We start from the raw sequence: 13,052 nt of genomic DNA on the forward strand, positions 1-13,052 counted from the left end.
GAATTTGAGCGTGGGATGGAGCACATTAAGGCGTGTAAGGAAATCCTTACACATTGCTACAGATTGTACGATTACGATTACGAACATGTCGTCTATGTATCGGAAATATACACCCGATAGGAGGCTAGAAAATGCATCTCTTGTGGAAACAAACAAAAATATTAGTGAGCGCTGGGCTTGCAGGGGATTCCATGGCCACACCGTCTATTTGGGCATACATGGTGTCGTTAAAACTTGACTGTGCGAGTTGCTAAGTCCTGGGTAGAGCACATCTAAGCTAACTACAGCACCAAGGCCATCCCAATCAGATCATTGTTAGCTGTGTATCACACAAAAACTTGCAAATAGGGCACCGGTCGTCATTTTCAGATCTGAAAAGTGCCCAGACTACCTCAAAACACCTGGAGAAGCGAAGTCTTTCACAAATTTGAACAGTAGGTCTGGGGTTCTCCGCCACCCTCTGCGGATAGCGGAGTTCCCAATGTGGCGTAGAATCTCACGTCGTGCAAAATACAGGATCGTTGTGATGCTTCGGTCCCCCTCTGGCAGCAGCATCGAGGTAGCTATGGGGTGGAAACCTGACACGAACCCTGCCAGTTCTGTGTTTAACCCAGACATGTTTGCAGGCACATAGAATCATAGAACCCCTACGGTGCAGGAGGCTATTCGGCCCATCCAGTCTGCACCGACCCTTCAAAAGACCACCCTACTGAGGCCCACTCACTCGCCTATCCTCGTAACCCCACCTAACCTGCACACGAAGGGGCAATTTAGGATGGTCAGTCCACCTAACCTGCACATCTTTGGATTGTGGGAGGAAATCGGAGCACCCGGGAGGAAACCCGTGCGGGGAGAAAGGGCAAACTCCACACAGTCGCCCGAGGTCGAAAACAAACCCAGGTCCCTGATACTGTGAGGCAGCAGTGCTAACCACCGTGCCGCCCTAGGGAACACGCTTGCAGTTGTCGGTTGACAGAGTATGCAGAGGCAAATATCTCAGGATTTAACCCAGCTCTTTGGCTTTAGCAGCCATTACATGGGTTTCCTGGTGACATTGCAAGACTGGTGAAAGGTGACATTGCAAGACTCACGGCCTATCCCAAAGAAAGGCTTGAGCTTTGCAGGGTTTGTCCTGATATGCTGAATGTAGCACTTCTGAGGGTTAAATGCAACCCTCATTTTTGGAAGTACTTGCAACTACCTTGGAGCTTTCTCACTTTTATCACAACATTGTTGCTGCCAGCCTTCACAGTAGCATGCAAGCAACTCCTGCGGCAGTCACCTGGGCTTCTGATGAGCAGCAGCAGGAGTGGCCACGCTAACAGCTGCAGCAACAACAGCACAAGGAGCAGCAACAGCACTTGCCTTTTCCACAACCATAGGCCACATCACATGACAGAGGGACACATAGCTTTCATCACATCCAGCGTGACACCGAGGGAAGAGTAAGAGGACTGGGAGGTCTGGCATTCCGTTGTCTTCCTTCTAACTTCTTGTCTAAAATTTGTTTCAGAAGTAAACATTCTTTCAGCCATTCTAACCACTGCTGGGGTCCCTTTAAATAGGGAGTTTTAATTGACAGAGCATGGGTCAGCATTGTGTTTGCACGCTGTGATTGGCTGCGAAACATGGATATGAATGCTATTGCCATTGTTGAGTCAAAATCCACAGCAAAGCTCGCTTCAATTACAAAAGGGTTTTCAAACCACCAATGGCCTCCCTGCTGCATGCAGATCTGTGCATGAGTATAAGTGTGCGTGAGAGAGAGAGAGATAGTATAAGTGTGCGAGAGAGAGAGTGGCACACTTATTCCTCTGCAGTCCATTCCAAGTAATGAAATAATGATGACATAATTGGACTTATCCTGGCTCTGGTTACTTGAGCCAATTAACACGATTATGGGACAATGGAAAAAGTACTTTGAGCAGATAGGGAAGTGATAGGCTCTACAGAATCCAAACTTGGTCAAATTCAGGTCATGGCAATTAGTAAGACAGCAACAAAAGCTTGCATTTAAGTAGTTGATTGTCATTACAGAACTTGCATATAACTGAAAAGAGACATGTCACCTATTCCGAACAACGGAAGGAATATGCTGTTGTCAGTTAGCCAATCATTGGGATGTATTGCCGAGAAACCTGGCATCACACCGGCACTGATATTCAGACACAACATTGATCAAAATGTGTAGGCTGACAGCAACATCCTGTTAGTGCTTTCCATTGCACAGTAGCAGTGTGAAATGGCTGGCTTAACCAAGGACAGGATTCTCTGTTTGGGAGACTATGGGCGGGATTCTCCACTCCTGCGCCGGTTGGGAGAATCACTTGGGCCGCCAAATTTTCCCGTGACGCCGGTCCGACGCTCTCCCGCGATTCTCCCAAGCGGCGGGAATAGCCCCGTCGAGTTCCGCGTGGCGCAGGCCGGAGAATCGCCCGAGACACCCAAAATGGCGATTCTCCGGCACCCCTGCTATTCTCAGGCCTGGATGGGCCGAGTGGCCAGCCCAAAATGGCAGGTTCCCCCCGGCGCCGTCCACACCTGGTCGCTGCCGTTGGGAACAGCGCGGGAACGCTGGTGGGGCTGCCTGCCGGGGGGGGGGGGACCCTGGGACCCTGCACCGGGGGGTACCTCAAATGTGGGGTGGCCCACGATCGGTGCCCACCGATCGTCGGGCCGTCCTCTCTGAAGGAAGACCTCATTTCTTCCGCAGCCCCGCAAGATCCGTCTGCCATCTTCTTGCAGGGCAGACTCGGAGAGGACGGCAACCACGCATGCGCGGGTTGGCGCCGGCCAACCCACGCATGCGCAGGTGACGCCAGTTATGCGGCGCCGGCCGCATCATGTATGCGGCGCCGCCTTTACGCGGCGACAAGTCCTGGCGTGTGTAAATGACGCGGCCCCGCTCCTAGCCCATTATCGGGCCCTGAAACGGTCGGGATAGGGGCTGTTTTGCACCATTGTGAACCTCGACGGTGTTCACGACGGCGTGGGCACTTCGGCGCGGGAGTGGAGAATCCCGCCCGTAGTGCTGGATTCTCCGCCGTTGGGATTCTCCATTTTGCCGGCAGCCATGGGATTTCCCGACGGCATGGGGCTGCCCCACAATGGGAAATCCCATTGACCAACCGGCGAAGCAAAGCATCTTGGCGGCATGGGACGGAGAAACCCTGCCCACGTTCTCTCGCTGGATGTGAATTGCTCCAGGCTGACAGTAGGAGCAACGCGCAATTCCCTCTGCCTTGCCAATCTAATTTATGCATGGCAGGGAGCTCGGGAGATTCTGAGTGGGTGGCCCGATACCAGTGTTCGGCAGCTAGCCCCCCCCCCCCAACAATTTGAATCCTGCACCTCCCCCGTTAACATATAGGGGCATCACCCTCCTGCCCCCCAGCATGTAAATTGCTGGCTTACCCCCCCCCCCCCACACACACACACACACACACACAAAAGGGCGTATGTATGAGGGTGACCTGACCTTTTCCGCACTCAGAACCCAGATGGGCCGTGTGTGGCCCCCAGGCTGCAGGTTGCCAACCACTGTTCTATGCTGTCTGACGTAGCGATATCCACCCTTGAGTACTTGAGTGGGTTGGAAAATGCCGTGGTGTTGACATGTACATTAACCTAGCATTTGGATGCAACATGTCTTTTTAATTTTGAGGATACTTGAGTATTTAAGCTTTTCAAACCGAACGGGGAAAAAGGATCAAAACGTGCGTCTTGATCAGAGAACATATGGACATTCTCCCTTTAAACTCAGAATTGACCTGTATGATAGTTGAAAACCTTGCGGTTTGTATTGTCTGATTTCCAATCAATGAAGACAGAGGAAACCGGTTCACGAACAGCAGGAGGCAGATTATGTTCGTGATAATTTTGCAGAAAAAACTGTATTGCATGGACTCAGAAAGAAAAAAGTATTGCTCGATGAATCTGTGGTTTTATTCCCAAAGTCTATATGAGTCACACTTCAGATGTGGTGTTATCATGTTGAAGTATAATGAAATAACGGATACACTTGATTTGCACAAGTTTGAGCTTTTGCCGAAGTGGAAACCATTGCAATAGGCTATTCGGTGCTGCATTGCTCATGAAGCACCCTGTTGAGAGTGGAGGTTTGTAATTGAGACTCTGGTGTCCTTTATCAACCAGATTTTAAGGTAAATATTCTGTGAGGTAAGCAGCCAGGACCCGCATACAGCATGATTGCAATGGCCTATTTTCTTCCAGGGAACAACAGACTGCTGAGATGACAGTGATGTATCGGTAATGAGGCACAGTTTTGGATCCCTCTATTCAAATGATAATTTTCAAAGCAGTTTTTCTATTCAGTTTAGTTGGCTTGGTACTTTTAATCGTTGACAAACCAATCATTGGAACCTTGCAGTCACCTTGAAGTTCCAGCAATACAGCACCTTTATATTTTTATGAAATGCTGTTGGTGCTCGGAATTTTATAAATCAACATCTCCAAGAAGCTCTATTCAGACTGTCAAAAGAGACTGATTGCAATGAGGCCACTTGAATTTTCAGAATTTTTAGTCAGCATGGTTCTGAGCTATGTTTTGGGGGCCTGTATCACCCTGTACCTCCCTCCCTGATGGTGCTTTCCCTTTAAGAAAGTAATTAGAATTCCATTGCCTTACAGATTCGGATATCACAGCCAAGGCTGACGCATGCATGAGTGTGGAGCTTGCTTTGATTAGTTTCAAGTTGAAAGATATATAACATCCAGATCATCCAGGAGCCCTAAGGCATTTTTATATCTCTCAGCATTAAAAAGCAAGGAATTAAGCTTGAATTTAGAAATTTACAGTTAATCACTATTTTACAAGCCTAATACAAATTTGTGGCATAAACACACTCTTTCCTCTGGCTAATCAGAAAATATATATTTAGGGTGTGATTCTCCGGCCTCATTGCGCTCTCGCTCAAGCGAAACGAGGCCGATGAAAAGCGGGAGAGACCAAAAATGAGGTCCACGGCAGGCGGCAAACAGTTTGCGATGCAACCAACCCGTCCCCTGTAGGCGAAGTCGGGCTCTCGCCGGAGCGTGGCGAGAAACCAATTATTACCACTTCAGCCCTGTTTCCATACAATTAACCAGAGCCATATCCAAAGTCATTCGCTGGCCTCAGCAAGTGCTCACGCTGGCGCTGATTAGTATACGTTTTGAAAAATGTGAACCTGCGGAAAGGCTACTGTGGGGAGCCGGGAGGTGAGTAGCCATCTTTGCTCACAAGCAAAGAGCCCGGGGGTGCTGGGCTTGCCACCCCTGTGCTCAGCGGGGGGGGGGACGACACACACACCTTCTGCAGGGGTGGACGACATGGGAGGGTTGTGGGATGACGCTGGGGTGGGGTGGGGGGGGGGGGCAACCACGCTCAGAACAACCATGCCAACCTGTGGATTATGTGTACCCTTTCTGGGGGCAACTCTTGTCCATGCCCGTACGCCCCACGGACCACCCATAACCCCCACCGACTGCCGAGGCCTCTGGCCGTGCGGCTGCATGCTATTGCTAATAGGGAATTGGCAGTCGTGTTAAGTGAACACTTCACACAACCCAGGTGGATCCCCTGGGTGGGTGGGCCATGAAGCATATGGGAGTTATTGCCTAGCATCCCAATCACACCTTGATGCCTGTGCCTGAACACTGCTCGTGTGGGGGCGGAGAGGTCTCCGGCGGGGGATCTAATCACACATTCCTCCTGGCCTCCACTGTGCCTGGCAGCCTCCGCAGATCTGCATCCCCGAATCTTGGGACCAGTCTTCTGGGCGCCATTGTTGCGAGCTGGCTGGGATTGGCTGAGCAAGTGCTGCTCAAACTCGTTAACGGGGTGGGGGGGGGGGGGGGGGGGGGGGGCGCTGCTGGCAAGCAGGGTGCCAACGAATAGGCTGGCGAGCTGTCATTTGCGGCGAGAAGCACATGAGCACATGGGGACTTGTTAAGAGGACCAATTAATGTTGAATTACCTTGCCAAGCCAAGCGCCGGGAAGCTTGCAGCAGTTCCAGTTCCCGCTCACTACCACACTTAGAAAATGTTCTGGAGAATCGGGTCCATACTAACATCCATTCTGTTCTTAAATAGTTTGGATATTTCGGCCAGACAATAGCTACAATTTTATGGAAGAAGATGATGGACGCGATTTAGTGCGCAAAAAACAAAGTCCCGTTTTGGGTGCGTATAGAGGGGTCTTTCTGAGTGTCTGCAGCGCTGAGGAGCAGCACGATGGCACAGTGGTTAGCACTGCTGCCTCACAGCTCCAGGGTCCCAGGTTCAATTCCGGCCTGTGTGACTGTTTGTGTGGAGTTTGCACTTTCTCCCCGTGTCTGCGTGGGTTTCCTCCGGATGCTCCGGTTTCCTCTCATAATCTAAAGAAGTGCAGGTTAAGTGGATTGGCCATGCTAAATTGCCCCTTAGCGCCCAAAAGATTAGGTGGTGTTACTGTATTACGTGCATGGGCTTGGGTGGAGTGCTCTTTCCAAGGGCCGGTGCAGACTCAATGGGCTGAATGGCCTCCATCTGCACTGTAAATACTATGAACCCATAACTAATCTTTTGGCCACCCCTCCAATAACTTTCTTATTTGGCTCAGCATTCATCTGAATACAGTTCTGTGAAACATTGTGGGACATTTTTGTTCCACTAAAAACCTTTCATAAGTAAAAACGCTATTGCTTTCGCATTTTTGGTACAAGATCTTGTTGGGCTGCTTTCTAAAATTCGCCAGCTCAAAACCCCCAGTCCAGCAATATCTACCAGTTGATATTTAAGAGATATACTGATATAAAATTGGGCATGTAATCAGGTCAGATGCTGTCCTCACAGGATCTGTAAATGCCTAAAGACGAAAGCGATGATTCAATAATTATGGTGAACTCAACCCAGTACCTAATTGGCACGAAGAACAACACAAATCCACATTAAGTTGACAGTTTTGTTCAGAACGAGCATAAGATGGCTGGTGTGGGAAATGGAAAATGTCACATTAGTGCTTAGGGGTTTCTTTTCTGTGGATGCAGCTGAGCCACAAAGTTGGATTGCGGTAGAGAAATCTTTGTATGTCACAGTGTAAATGTGTGTCCTGGAGCGTATGAGGTTAACCTTGTGTGGTAGAAAAACATTTACCAGGACTAACGCTCCTCATCTTGATGAAGAAGATTCTCATCCAAAGGATTTAAGGAGGAAAAGAAGTTTTCAATTCTCCGATTCTCCAATTTCAACGCTGTGTGTATTTCAGACACTGCATCCTGGACTGAATCAACGAGTGACAGTTGTCAATAAACGTTGGTTTATCATGGTTCAGATAACACAGTCAGAAAAATGTAGATTAAGAACAGAAAATGCTCAGAATACTCAGCAGGTCAGGCAGCATCTGCTTTATTTAAGATTTCCAGCTGACAACGTATTTTGCTTTTGGACTAGTTTCACGAAAAAATAGTCTGAGTCTGCAGTTCAATCCCTTGTGGGTTGGCAGTGACACTGTTGAGACAGGATAGTTTGTATGAATTCCATAGAGAGTTCAGATTTTCAAAACCAATTGCGTAAGCAAGAGTAATTCTCAAGCAGTCATGGGTGCTTTTTTTTCTCAAACTAATTGTGCTTCTTGCTCTGGAAATTTAGACCAAGTGAGGATGTCTGTTCATTGCACGCTTGGTCGCTCACAGAGCTCCCAGCACAAATATTGTGCACAATTTGAGATATTTGCACAAGAGCTGGCAAATCATTTTCCTACATCATTCATCACGGCATCTTAAAGAGACCCTGTCCACTTTCTTAGCAATTAATGCTGAATTCTGCATAATTGCATGCTGTGAATTCAAGTCTATTGTCCCAAGTTCTTTCAACGCAGAATTTTTACAGCCAGCCGAGAGAATTCGGGTCGGATTTTACATCAGGATTCAGTGAAAACAAAAACCATTCTTATTCTAAATGTCAGCCTCCTGCCCTGCTTCCTGTATGTTCCATGGGCAGGAGACTGCTCTTTGGTCCCAAATATTGTCAACCTCTTGCACGATTCCTTCTCCAGCACCACCTTCAGGTTATCTTCACCAAGAGGTGCAATTCTCACTGAGGTTATAAGCATCGTCAGTCTTCTCTAAAACATAGCACTGCAGATTTAAGAATATTTGAATTTAGCCCTTTACATACAGCAACCATTGCTGGAATGAGATGGATGTCCACTTTACCAACTGGTTATACATTACTTGCGCTCACCAGAAATGGAACACTGAGTATATATTCATTAGCTTAGCTATCCCATTCTACAAATTCCAGCCCAACAGGGCCAGTGACATGTCAAAACAGCACACTTGCTTCCCGGTGTGTACCAATTTGGTTTTATAATCAGGAACTGGAGACTTAAATTGCACGTGGCTGAAATAGTGACATTTTAATAATGCCCTATTTCTAATACTTGATTGGTTTTTTTGGTATATTTGACTGTGAACATCTGTAGTGGTGCTCCCTTGACATTAATGCCCAAGCTTAGATTTGGCATTGCCATTCTGCCACCAGCACCCCTGAGGCTTGTGGAGTCAAGTGGAGGAACCTCAAGGATGACAGTGCACTAGACACATTGGAAACACTTGCAGAAGCTGGTCGCCCTGGGTGTGTGATGACGAGGTGTGTGCCTGGTTGATGAGATTATCCTCTTCCTTCCATCTTTGGGAAAGATCACCTCACTGAAGCCCCCCCAGATCCCTCAGCAGGAACGCCAGTTAACATTGAGTGGGGGTGGCACCGTTCCCAGACCTCCTCTCAATTCTTATGGTTGCTGCAGCCTCAAGGATCCAAGTGCCGGTGAGCTTCTCCCACTCTGTCACGGCCTCTTCATCGTAAATGTTTCCTTTAACAAAATGGGCAACATCATGCTGCCCACCCTCTCTTAAGAGGTCGGAGAGCCTGGAGGAGGAGTGTCACTTGGTTTGCTCTGGTACAGAGCAAGCAACTGTCTGGTGCACTGCGTATTGAGTCTGATTCCAAATCGGAAAATGAACCTGGCATTGCTACCAGAACGCATACGTTTGGGGACGTCAAACAAGGCAAAGTCATACAAAATAAATGTGAGGGTACTGAGAAGTGCAGAGGAAGTGAGTACGTGTTCGCAAGATTCCTGCAAGTAGCTGGACAGGCCAATGAAGTGGTTAAGAAGGCATATGGAATACTTTTCTTTATTAGTCGAAGCGTAGACTATCCGAGCAGGAAGATTATACTGGAACTATATAAAACACTAGTTAGGACAAAACGTGAGTACTGTGGGCAGTTTTGGTGACTTCTCTACAGAAGGGATGTAATTGCACTGGAGAGCGTACAGACAAGATTTACGAGGATGTTGCCAGGACTAGAAATTTGCAGCTGAGGAAAGATTGGACAGGCTGGGGTTGTTCTCGTTGGAACAGAGGACGCTGAGGGGAGATTTGATTGAGGCGTAGAAGGTTGTGAGGGGTCTGAATGGAGTAAATGGGAAGGGCCTATTTAACCCAGCTGAGAGGTCAGTGACTAGGGGGCGTAGAATTAAAGTGATTAGTAGAAGTATTAGACAAGAGATGAGGAAAAGCTTTTTCAGCCAGAGGGCAGTAAGTGTCCGGAACTCACAGTCTAAAAGGTGTTTGGATATGAACCTGCAGTCCCGTAACCTCCAGGAAAATGTTTTTAGGCTTGGGTGATGGTTGTGGATGATCTCGTTTTTCAGCTGGTGCAATCCCGTTGGGCAGGGTGGTTTCCTGTGCTGTTAATTTTTCTACATTTTCTAAATGTTTTTAAATATCTGAAAAGGAGGAATTTGCAGGGATGTGGGGAGAGGGTGGGGAAGTGGCAGAGAGATTAGGAGAGTCAGTATTGTCATGATAGGCCTGTTGTAAAGATTCCATGATGCTCTAATTCAGCCCACATTTACTCCCTGGCGGTGATTCCAGCGATCACTGATTTGAGAACTGTAACAACGCGATGACATTGTGCAGCCAAATCATGGGGCAGGATTTTTTGAATGGCAGAGTTTCCCACTTTGCCACCTGAAGAGTCGTGGGGAAGGGATCCACGTTGACACCTGCCTCCCATCCCCGCAGGTACTGGCTGCCCATCCCCGTTGATACTGGCTGACCACCAGCTACTTAATGTTCAGCGTGTTATTAATTGGCTCTGGTAGAAGCTTCCGCCCTTCTGAGGGGAGGAAGTTCCATTTTAGAGAGTTCCTGGCCAATTGGGTGGACCACCAGGTTCAAGCAGTGGTCACCACTCGGACTACAGTCCTAGGAAGAAGAGGCCAGACCAAAGTTAAGTCTGCTGTATAGCAGGGCTCTGGCTGTCAGGCCTCAATGGTGATTAGATGAAGATGGTGGAGGGCGAAGCTGGCGGCGGGGAAGGGCAAAAGTGACCTGGGGGGAGTGGGTTGGGGTAATGCCTCTGATGGCCACAGGAAACTCCCAAAGGAGGTTCCACCACCACCACCGCACTGCCCCCTTTAACTGACACCAGCCCATGCAGCTAAAGCTGCCAGCTACCCAGTTGACATGGATCTCCCACCCTGCTGTGGGTAAAGTAGCAGTGGGGGTGAGCCACACTTCATTGGTCACAATGGCCTCAATAGGCCCAAGGTTGGGGAGATTGCCTGACGTTTCCACCACCCCTTGTAAAATGGGAGACAGATTGGTCACATGCGGATAGGTGGTAGGAAGGCCACACACTGCATTTTATGATCCCTGCCCCGCCTTCAAACCCGCCAGTGCATGAATGTAAAATTCCACCCATGATTTCTGGAGGCAAAGAAAATGAAAGTGCTGACTGTGCTGATCAATACATAAATTACATTATCTAAGTGTATGTCAGTGGTACAATTGCTGATAATGTTGTGCTACCTGAAAAAGTGCTGGAGGCAGTGACCTTGCCGATCATTGGCACCATTCCTAAGTCACATTTGGCTGCACATGTCTTTGCTACAGAGAGCAAAGTTTCAAAGCTGGCTTTCAGCTGAAATAAGCTGAAGTTGTTGTCTTCCCTTTTCACTGGTCTGCAGACATGTCTTGGTGTATTCTACAGTTTCACCAGATTTATTTTCTACATTTTAAGCATACATTTCCACCAGCCATTTATTAAATTCCATTTGCCATTTTTTAAACAAATGGATAGCTTTACAAATTTGCATGTCTTCTCTATGCAGAGGTCATGCTGATCTCTGCATCGTTCCAACTTTTAGTATCTATGCTGCCAGAGTGAATTACACAAATAAATGATGCAAATAAATAATCTGGACTATTAAAGCATATGCAGTGATCTTGGGAAGACACAAATGGCTTATATTTCACTATAATTAAAAGTTACAGATTCACATAATTATATTAAAATAATTACGCTTGACTGTATAGTAATGGTTCATTCATCACCGATGTAAATAGGCTTGGATGCGCAAATTTTGTGAAAGATTGTTGACATCATTCAGAGTTATCAGATCCTTTCACCATAGCCTGCAGGTTGAAGATTCTGGCTGCTGTTACACGGTTCTGCTTTCTATCCAGTTGCTGCGAAGCTTCTCGCTGCCAATTTTCAATATTCTTCCTGAGAATCTCATAGTGCTCCGTTTGCTTATTCCTTTCTCCTTCATTGTCTAAAAAGTTATTTTGTTACTTTAATTTCATGAACATCCACAATGACAAATCCACTATAAGATTTGGGTCCCTTCCTGAGTCTCTCTTTTTGTGCTAATTTGATTCCATTAATTTTGTACTTCTGTCACACATTCATTTCTGCCCAATGCCTAATACTTCACATTTGGCTGTGTTAAATTTAATTTGCCATCTGCCTTCTTATTTGCAGAGCTGCCACCCGAAGAATTTATTATCAAACCATTTATTTATAGCCAAAGCTTTTACATGTATTGGAAAGGGATTTGGTGTGTTTAGGATAGTGTGTTCCGTGCAATGAGATTAGGAAGCACGGAATTAAACAACGATATAGAAGAGGAATCACACAGGTTTCAAAGCAAAACCCATTTTCTCATCAAAACTTATGTGCTCATTTGAAATATGAACAGAAAGCAATGTCGAACTCTGATCCATTAAGAGTCGTACCGTGTGCAGACAGATAGGTCTTTGAAGAATGGGAATTTCATCAAGCTCAACTTTTGTCACAGCAGAAACTTCATAATGGATATTAGTTGCCATTAAATGAATTGCACTCTCATTTCAAGGTTGAGCGAGTCGAGCTCCTACTTGCAATCAATGATTTATGGTAAAAAGGCATTTATATTATTACTGTCAATGAAACCGCTCCTTTTCAGCTATGTGTGCATTTATCTTTCCACCCATTACACAGCATGAGATCAATGCATACAAATCCAGATGAATTCATAAAGTTGACAGGGATTTTGCTTCCACTGTAACATTTATGTTTTATGTACAGCCTACTTTAGGTGTTACTGGAAAGTTGCTGGTGTTTTGATCGCTCATTAGTCAATCCGTGGTGGGAAGAGATCTTTTTTTTGATCGTTTGTTCTAACTGAGAGACTTGTTGCCTCAAAACCGCAGCTGTCTAAGTGGGTTTTGCTCTAATGAGTTTCCCATTAGATGCCTTCATAAATGCCTCACCCTGTCATATTTCCTCTGTAATAAGTCAATAGAAGATGCACTTCAGAAAAGGGAGAACTGCCAGCTTTTCTTTTTCTGTCGTGATTCATTTGGATTTTCTTTTATCTATCAGTGAAAGTTGGCTGAAGAAGATGGCTGGGCTCAAAGATCAGGGATTGGATCCCTGGATTAGAAGGGAAGAGTTTGAACTCCTGGATGGGAAGCTGGTAGGACCACAATCTGCCTGTCTGGGAGGCTTTATGGGAGGGAAGGCCAACAATAAGAGCTGAAACAGTGGAAAAAGTTGGGTATCTGCCTGCCTGCAAACAGATGTGAAGAGGCAACTAACCAGCTGTTGGCAGGTAAAAATTGGGCAGAATGGATGCTACTTCTGGCACTCATGGGGACCGGAAAGGGGCAATCCGTCTCATGGAATGGGGAGGGAGCCCACTGTTAAGTATAACAATTGAGAATTTACTTATGGT

At 46.9% G+C, this 13,052-nt stretch overlaps 1 protein-coding gene and 1 non-coding gene across 5 annotated transcripts in view; one reads left to right on the plus strand and one right to left on the minus strand.

Moving 5' to 3' along the window:
- LOC140428495 (disks large-associated protein 1-like) overlaps positions 1–13,052 on the plus strand; it is a 720,347-nt gene that overhangs the window by 119,484 nt on the left and 587,811 nt on the right. The gene's annotated exons all lie outside the window — the stretch shown is intronic.
- On the minus strand, positions 11,121–11,223 carry LOC140428934 (U6 spliceosomal RNA). The gene has a single exon (XR_011948941.1). It is a non-coding gene; the product is annotated as a U6 spliceosomal RNA (small nuclear RNA).

This window comes from Scyliorhinus torazame, chromosome 8 (assembly GCF_047496885.1).
Source record: "Scyliorhinus torazame isolate Kashiwa2021f chromosome 8, sScyTor2.1, whole genome shotgun sequence".
Classification (NCBI taxonomy): domain Eukaryota; kingdom Metazoa; phylum Chordata; class Chondrichthyes; order Carcharhiniformes; family Scyliorhinidae; genus Scyliorhinus; species Scyliorhinus torazame.